We start from the raw sequence: 9,909 nt of genomic DNA on the forward strand, positions 1-9,909 counted from the left end.
AATAGCCTGATTTTAAAGTCAGTGGGTGCTCAGAGTGCTCAATGCCTTGGAAAATCAGGCTGTAAGTGACGTCCCTAAATCACGAAGTAAGTCAGTGGCAGAACCGACCAGGACTTCTGGCTCTCGGGTGTATGTTCCAACCACTAAATATGCCCCTTCCTGAATTTACAAAAGGGAATTGGGATAAACTTGACTGAGTCCTTCTGAGCTTTAACTTCTACAAGAAATTAGACTCAAAGATCAAAGGTTCTGAGACCTCCAAAAACTTTATCCAGTCATTTAACAACATAGGTTGCTCAGGATATAAGAAAAGGAGTCAGAGCAGAAGTGAAAGAGGAAGATAAACACAGCAAAGAAGTTCTAGGAACTTTTTTTTGTTATTCTTTCTCTGGTGGATTTTAGTCTGGGTGCAAGCGAGGTTTAGAATGTGGAGTATATGGTGATGTCTATTACAGTGAAGATTGTACAAGAGTTTCCATCTAAAGGGTCTTTTCCAGTTTTTATAACTAAGTCCAACTTTTACCTTTTGGGCTGAAATTTTGGAAAGTCTGAGCAAAAATGGTTCAGAATGACAAGAATGAGGAAAATAGTTTCTCTCTCTCTCTATATATATATATAGTGGTGATCTTTTTTTAATAGCTCTAGTTCCTCAATGGTGGGTAGTAGAAAGTTGACGTGTGGAAGAGATGTGATCCCTTGGTCACAGATATGCCTTTCAGTGATCTGGTGAAATTTTGTTTTGATTTGACCGAGTTATGAGATTTTTAAATATGGTACTTTATGCATGTGCACTGATTTTGATGTGGGATAATGGTGGCTTTGTTTTTACTAATTATCTCACAATGTTCCATTGGCACTGCAGATCTGTGCCTATATCAGAGTGCTGAAAGAGATCTGTGTATATGTGTGTGAAAGAAAGATGAGAGGGGGTTAAATTGTAAAGTGTGGATTGAGGCAGGATTACAAAAGAGCCCTGCCTCATTTATGATCTATGAATGTATGAATTCTCAATTTGTGCTCAATACTGTGGAGCCTTGTTTACAGGGAAAAATATACATGATCATGTAATTAAAGACGACATCAAGGAGAGCCTTAAGTTTGCACGAGCAACCTTTTGAGTGCTTTGCTTTGCACTCTTACCACCCTTTTAGAAGTGTAATAGGGTGAGTCACCCCTTAAGGGCTGGAGGGATGGGTCTAGCCAACCCTGATTACTAAAGAAGCACATCTAGATTGGATCAGGGGCTTCCTTATAAAGGGCAGCAGGAAGCTCCTGAGTATGGCTGACAGGAGAAGGAAGCTGTGACTATAGGTGCAACTGGTGGCTTTGGGTAGAGCACACTAGTACTGAGGAAGCTGTATGTGGTGGATGAATTAGGGCTGGGTATAAACTTTTGTGTTATCAGTATTGCCAGCTTCAAGAGATCAAAAATCATGAGATAGGCCCAAAAATCATGACAGTCTAAGAAAAGATTGTATTGTGGAGGGTTTTTTTTGTCAGTCTCTTGACTTTTGAACTCCCCCTGCCCATTCCCAGGGTGTGTGCATGCAGGGCCAGATTAAGACCTTTACAGGCCCTAAGCACTGAAAAGATTATGGTGCCCCCCCCATATGTAATTCAAAATAAAAACAATACTATACCATAAAATAATTTTTTTTTCCAAAATGACACAAAACTTACATGTATGCTGAAATTTAAAATAGCTTCTTTCTAGATTTTCTGATTGCAAAATTGGACGAAGCATGTCCGCTTCCATACACAATAGGGAAAGTGAATCAAGTCTGTCCTGACACGTTGTTGTTCTCTGAGGGTTTTTTATTCTTTTCAGCTGAGAAAAAGAGCGTTCTGCAGAGCAGTTAGTAATCATCAATGTTAGAAAAATACGTAGTGCGATCTCTACATTTGGAAATACACATTGTATTCGGTCTTTCAATATTGTGTCATGAAGATCAATGTGACTGAATTTCATTTTTCCTGTTTCATTAAACTTTGTGCGCATATAAAAGTGAAACTGCCCTACTTCTCCAGAGAGATTCATGTTCAAGTCAACAGGGTATGAGTCAACTAGCTTTTGGGAACCTTGTGAATATTGTTCGTCAGATAAGTCCATATCGTTTAGAAAAGAAAATCTACTTGATACTTCTTTGTACACGTCACCTCTCCTCTTCATATGAGCTTCAAGTGTATCAATTATAGCGTAGTAAGTAGATATGCAAAATTTGTGTCTAGGATTCAATGTTGTTTCTGTTGCACTGCTATCATTTGCTTGTTTTTTCCTGATTCGCTTGCGGGACTGGGCTTCTTTGTAGTTAGTATCAGGGAAGATGTCTTTTGATAGGTCTTCAGATCTTTCAAAATCATTCCTCAAAGTGTGTAAGTGGTCTGCTAATGATTGACAGAGGTCTGCACATGTTTTCAAATCCAATTCTTTTTCTTGGAGAGCTTGACTTGTGTGGTAAAAGTGTTGTAAAATTTCATTCCACATGGTCAACATGAATACAAACTCTAGTTCTTGCATCTTGTTTGCAATGTTTTCTGCCTCTTGTGTAGTTTCTCCCTTTTGTGATTGGACTTCAGCTATGCTTTCTAATGCATCTACAATCTTTGAGTAGGACTCCAGAATTGCACTTGTTGCCACTCCATGTGCCTCCCAGCAAGTATTAGAAAGAGATTTCAACACACGATCATTGTCCAAATATGTTTTAAGAACTGCTTTTTTTGAAATATCAAATTTCAAATTTTTGTTTTTAAATCTCTTTTTTTTTTGTGTGCCCCCTGCTTTGTTGGTACCCTAAGCATGTGCTTAGTCTGCCTGTTGGGTGATCCAGCCCTGTGTGCATGTGACAATTAGTGTTGACCACTCTCCCACCTGTACTGGATAAGGCAATTTTGGCCCCCTGCTACAGAAGCTCTCACCCGCCACATCGTCCCATCTCCTGCCCAGCAATTAATCCTGCCCCCAGCCCTTCATCAGTTCTATCCCCACCCAAACCCCCTCTATTCTACCCCTCTCAGTTCAGTCCCAAGCCTCTATCATCACTACCCAATCAGTTCAGCCCATTGATCCCAACCACCCTCAGTTCACCCTCCTAGCACTCACCCCATCTGCTCAGAACCCATCATCAATACACCCCCCCAACCCTATCAGCCCTCACCCTCCTCACTTCAGCCCCCCACCTCACCTCTGCTCCTTAGGGTTCTTCACCCTCGCCAGGCCTGGGGTGGGGCTGCCATGGGGTCCCCTCTCCCACTTCCCAGGCTGACAGCTGAAGCCCTGCCGCCCGAGGCTGACACTGCCTGGAGTGGCTCATGAGCATGAGTGCCTACCTCAGGGCAGACTGTCAAAAACAGGGCAGACATCTCACACTGGTGGTGTGTTCTATCATTAGAGTTCACAAAGCCAGTCGCAAATGTGACCTCCTGGATCACTATAACAGTCTTACCACGAAGTCACAAAAAGAAAAAGAGTACTTGTGGCACCTTAGAGACTAACCAATTTATTTGAGCATCCGATGAAGTGAGCTGTAGCTCACGAAAGCTTATGCTCAAATAAATTTGTTAGTCTCTAAGGTGCCACAAGTACTCCTTTTGTGAATACAGACTAACACGGCTGTTACTCTGAAACCTGTCATGAAGTCACAGACAGTCCCCTTAGGCTCTCCAGTCTATCTTGCCAGCCAGGCAAACCGGTTGCGATGTTCCTTGATGGCCTGTCTGATTTTGATTATCATTCCGGATCGGAGAACAATTCCTGTGCCTGGGTTCACAAGTTCAGAGCAAACATTTTCAAAGTTATAAAGCAAAATATACGTATTTTCTTATAGCATGGAATACAGACATTACAAGTGAGATTAGTGCATGCAGCATCTTACAAGCTTCCATAAAGTCTAAACTCTAAATACATTCTTATAAAACTAATACTTATTTTGAGCAAAACTAGCATACAGGTGAACTGGTCTGGTCTCCAGCTATGAGACTGTCAATTCTCAGCTAATGTCTGTAGCCTGGATAAGAGCTAGCATCTGGTCTGTCAGCATCACAGTATTGATGATGGGTATTTGTTATCCTTTATGCATGGAACAGATCTATTTAAGATATCACCACTATTTTTAGAAGCTAATATGTGCTGCTAACTGAATTCTGTTGTGGACTCCCTTCTCTATGTCACTGTGACATTGCCCAGAGTACAATCTGGATTATTGAACAGCTGTATCCCCTTAATTCTCTTGACTGGGGTGCCTTTTACACTGCTATGCTGTCAGAACATCCACCCATGGCCTGTTAACACAGCCTTCAGCATGTAAGTTCACTCCCACCTAAATACACGAGCACTCTAACTGATCACTCATGAATTACATTCAGTGCAATACCAGCAAGTTCTTAGTCCCAGCCTTGTTCTCCCAGAAATGTGTGTCTTGTATTGTCCAGCACACTACTGAACAATGCAAGTTCGTAGAAGGTCTGTCATTTCATCAAAGGAAAATGATATATGCACCAACCTTGTTATCCCAAATGGAGTTTCCCATGCACTTTAATCCAAACACGCAGGTTAAGATAAAACAATAAGAGAAGTTTATTAACTACAGAAAGATACATTTTAAGTGATTACAAATGAAGATGCATAAAAGTCAGGATTGGTTACAAAAGAAAATAAAAGAGTAATACGCAAGCTCATACCTAATTTAACAAGCTAAGTGAACTTAAAAGCAAAAGGTTTTGTCTCACCATACACAGTTGTAAATTTCACAGGCTGGACCTCCTTTTCGCCTGGGACCACTCCCCCTTAGTTCAGTTCTTTGAGAGTTTTTGATGTCATGAGCAGAGAGATGGGAGGAGGAGAGGTGAAGTCAAGTTTTTCCTCCATCTTTATAAATCAATCTAATGTGCTAGAAACATTTTGGCTGAGTCATGGTGACACACAATCCGTTGTGGACTTGAGGTTTGAATCATCCCTGTGATGAAATGCAGATTTCTTGTTTACACCTCCCCCCTGCTGGAGGATGGCCGCTTAAGTAGGATGGCCGCTTAACACCTGTCTGGGCTGATAGTCTGTCTTTGTTTCTGAGAAACTGGCTTGTGGGTGTTACCCTGAATTACAACATAAATCAGTAATAATCAGACAGTAAAATCTTATAATTTGCACTTTTCAAATGATACTTCACAAGGCATACTTTGTACAAAATTTATCATAGTCTTGTAAAAGTGGTGACCATAATAGTATAGGCTGTCACAGACACACTCTGGTAAAATCACATGACTTGCAGTGTTGCTAACTCTCATGATTTTATTGTGGGTCTTGCAATATTTGGTGTTTTTCGTAAAGTTCCAGCTGCTGGAGTCAGATGACTGCACAAGAAACTCAGCTTTCAGATTTTAAAACTAGTAAGTTTCTAGCCTTTACAGTTGTGGAGAAAAGCTTGAAAATGTGACTTCTAACAGTTCAAAAACCAGAAGTTAAATACACTCCCCTCCCATTTCTTTTAAGGCCCTGGGACCTGAAAATTTTGACCTTCCACAGAAGACAATTTCCAATAGGAATATCATGGTGACTTATGGATTTGTTTGTTCCCCACTTTAGCTCCTCTCCACTTAGTTCTGCAAGAGACAGGCAGAAAACAGAACAGTGTACTGTTTTGCCAAAGCCAAGACATGTGACGTCACTGAAAGATTGGGTAGGGTTCTGAAGCTGATGGGCACGGATCTAGTGATAATGGTTCATCTCAGCACTATTGACACTGTGTCATGGGCTATCTCACAGATAACAGATGACTTCAGGGACCTCAGAAGTGTGCTGAAGAAGTAGAATGTCCAAGTGATCTTCTCCCAAATCCTTTCTGTCCCATAACTGAAGAAAGATAGAAGGCAGAAGATTCTGGAAGTGAACCGCTGGTTATGTAAGTGAAGTAGTGTGGAAAGTTTGGGATTTGTGGAATATTGGTCCACCTTCTATGAGGAGAAGGGGCTATATAGTTTGGGTGGCCTCCACCTCAGTAGATGGGGAACCAATCTCCTTGGGGACAGGCTGGCTAGAGTAGTCAGGAAGTCGTTAAACTAATAACAAAAGGGGAGGGTAAAAAGAGAGAAGACATAAGCACTTATTTAGCATAAAATCGAAATGTTGAGAACAAAATTAATTAAGGAATCAAAGGATCTGAAGAGAAAAAAATTCTTTAATTGCCTATTCATCAATGCTAGGAGCCTGGGTAACAAACAAGAGGAACTGATCATTTATTAGCATATATTCGATCAATTTTGTATTCCTGAAACCTGGTGGGATGATTTGCATGGCTGGAATGTTAAAATCAATGGTAAAAATAACCTATTTAGGAAGGATTGATTGGGCAAAAAGGGAGGGCTGGTGGCAGTCTATGTAAAAAATTACATCTGTTCCTGAGCCACTGACAGCTCAGAAGAAAATTATCTGGAATGCTTATCGCGGTGTCTACACTGACATGTTGTCGATCTAACTTTGCCACAAAAAGCTCAACACCTGTTGTCGAGGTGGTTTTATTTTGTTGGCAAAGCAGGAGATTTTTGCCAGCAGGAGGAGCATTGTAGTGTTTACACCTCCACTGTTTTGTCGACGAAACTTTGTAGTATAGAAAAGATCTATGGCTCAATGTCTTAACAGATAAACTTGAAGTCTTCAAATCTGTAACTTGAAGTCTTTAAATTGTGATTTGAGGACTTCAGTAACTCAGCCAAAGTTTATGGGTCTATTTCAGGAATTGGTGGGTGAGGTTCTGTTGCCTGTGATGTGCAGGAGGTCAGACTAGATGATCATGGTGTCCCTTCTGACCTTACAGTCTATGAGTCTATAGAGCACAAGATGGGGTATTATCTGATGTCTACTACAGACCACCAAATCACTCTAGGGAACAGGGTGATCAGCTCTTGGCCTATAATGTGTATAGGAAAAAAAGCCATGTGATCATGGAGGACTTCAGTTTGAGTCACAAATCTGGAGGTTTCACGCTGCCAATACTAATATATCCTTGGAATTTCTAAATATTATAAGTGACCATTTCCTATATTAGACCTTGCTTTGACAGGTAAAAAGGAACAGATCACAGAAGTAAAAATTAATGATAGCTTAGGTACAGGTGATCATAACTTGATCACATTTATGATGTGAAAACAGAATAAAGTCCAGACCAATTATGTATTTACTTGGTGCCTCAAAAGGACCAGTTTCACAAAGCTGAAAACAATCATGACACAAATCAGCTGGGAGGAAGAATTTAATCAGAAAAATTTGAATGATAATTTGTTATTGTTTAAGAACATTTTATTAGATGCCCCAAATGCCACACTTATGTATTATTGTGGGCCATGGATTGTATTTAATTCCATGGGGGAAGGTGACCACAGCCGTCCAGGAATTAAGAAAAATAAAAGTATCTTGTCCCCCCATTGGTCATTTTGGGTCAGGTGCAAGCCAGGTTACCTGAGCTTCTTAACCCTTTACAGGTAAAATGATTTTGCCTCTGGCCAGGAGGGATTTTATAGCACTGCATACAGAATGGTGGTTACCCTTCCCTTTATATTTATGACAGGTGGCGTGCAGCATCCCATCTCTGGATGCTGCAAAACTAGCATTGCCAAAGATGACTTTTAGCCCCATATTCCTGATGAACAAATATTTTGCCTTTGAATGCAATAGAGCATCGCAAACGGCAAGGGTTTTCCAACAAGGATACCCTAGACTCACTCCTCCTCTCCAGATTACTCAATTCAGACTATGCCTAGGTCAGACCAGTTCAACAACACAGCACAGAAGATCATAGCCTCCTAAATCAGGGTTTCATATGTTTTTCCCTTTCAGGACCTTCTTTTAACAGTCCAAACACTTGTGTTCCTCCCTCCTCCCCAATCCCACACATCCCCTCATTATAGGATTTTATATTTTTAATAACACATGTTGTAAAGCTAAAGTTAATAACATTCATTTGTCATCTGAGGATCTTGAAGCTCTTTAAAACATTAATAAATTTTGCTTCACAAGATCCATGAGCTAGGTGTTAGTATCCCTATTTTATACATGGGGAAACTGCGGCACAGATCAGTTTGGTGACTGCATGGCCGTAGCAGAGCCAGGAATTCAACCCAGGCGTGTTCTGCTCTGGTCACTAGGTGATGTCCATCCCTTTTAAATGTAAAGCACTAGCGGAGGAGAGGAATGGCAAAGGGTATAAAACATGGGTAAAGTCAGTGATTCGTGAAGGTTAGAATATCAACTCCTGTAAACTGGGGGTGGGGGAAACTGGCTTTCCTCACCTCCTTCTTACTGGTGATGAGTGGAAACCTCAAAAAGTTCAACACTCATTTGAGAAAAGCTCTTGAAATCCTATGGCCACACAAACTTCATCCAAACTACTTGGAGGGCCAGACCCTCAGCTGGTGTACTTCAGTGGAGCTGTGCTGATTTTCACCAGCTGAGAATCTGACCTTGAGTTTGCAAATTTGGGCTGGAAACCTTATAAGAGAGATCTTAGGGGGATTCCTGTTAGTTCCTGCTTCTGCTGCACAGATGCAATCTCTCTCAGGCCATGCTGGTTCTTCAGATTAAAAAACAGGAAGTACAATTGTGAATGAAAAAGGAAATAGAAAAACATGTCACCTTTTAATCTCAAAAGTGTTTCAACTTTACCCTGCGGCATGGGTGAAAATTTGGGTTAGCCCCTGCTATTCCAACCCTGAGCTCTGCCCATAGACCTCACTCCTGATGTGCTGCACCTGCTGCTATTCCAGTCCTGGGGCCCCATACAGTTGACTGGCGCACCTAGGTGCTGACCTACATATCCCTTCTAATTCCAGCCCTGAGCCCCTCTCCGCAGCTTTGCCAATGAGTCTCAGTCCTAGTCCACAACCCCCCATGTTAGTCCAGAACCTTATTTTAAAAAAATAGCGTTTTTCAGTGTTAATCACTGAAAAAGGGATTGCACCTTAATCTTTACCTGTAATACTCCATTATTACAGTCTTGGATCTCCACCAAGCACAGATGGCCATTTTGCCTACGATGCTCACCTCCCAAGAGGGAAGGACAACCGCCAAGTAGGTGCTGTGTTAAACTCATTTGATTTTGCACGTACTCTTAAATTGCCCTAGCGCCCATTACTAGTGCATTAGCCTCTCAGCTGAGTCGCTTTGTGCACTTAGGAACTATGAGGTAGTAACTTTAGTTACTTTCGGGGGATGGATGATACACTTGGTTATTAAGTACCATTTTCCTGTGTACACATTATACGCTCAAAGTGTACCTGGCTGGCATCTTTTCTCCTGTCTATTTTGAATGTGGAATCAAGCCACATTTTATTCTCCAAATGATACGTAATTGAATAAAATGTGCATTTTGAATGAACTTAAAAAACCCAAGTATCATATGCTACCCACTGGAAGTCAGTGCATTTGCTGGGTACGAGTTTTGCCTGCCATTATTTCTTAAGTTGTAATATCAACCTCTAGCTTTTTTTTTTTTCTTTTTTCAGGGGTGGGGTGGGGGGATGGGAGGAGAGAGTAAGATGTTAATGGAAAGTAAGTTTTGCCCAAATTGTTATATATCTTTCAAAAACTTCAAAAGATATTCACACTTTTATTCCCTGTTAAAAGTGAAATCTGGGACATGCCCTTCACTATGGTCTCGCAACCACTTGTTCTGTCATAAGTAGCATGTTTCCTTGGTGATTAGATGAAAAAAATTGTATTTACTATTTATTGCAGTCAATATTTATTTTGTCAGGCTTCACCGCTTGTACAGATACCTGCAAAACACAGATGTCTGAAGCCTGACAAAATAAATATTAACTGCAAAAAAAAGCATCTTTCACATTTTAAAATAAAATTTGCCTGAGTGGAGTTGGCTGGTTTGTATACACTTTCCATAAACATTCTAGAAAATGCATTTACAG

Source organism: Caretta caretta, chromosome 8 (assembly GCF_965140235.1).
Source record: "Caretta caretta isolate rCarCar2 chromosome 8, rCarCar1.hap1, whole genome shotgun sequence".
NCBI classification, from domain to species: Eukaryota; Metazoa; Chordata; order Testudines; family Cheloniidae; genus Caretta; species Caretta caretta.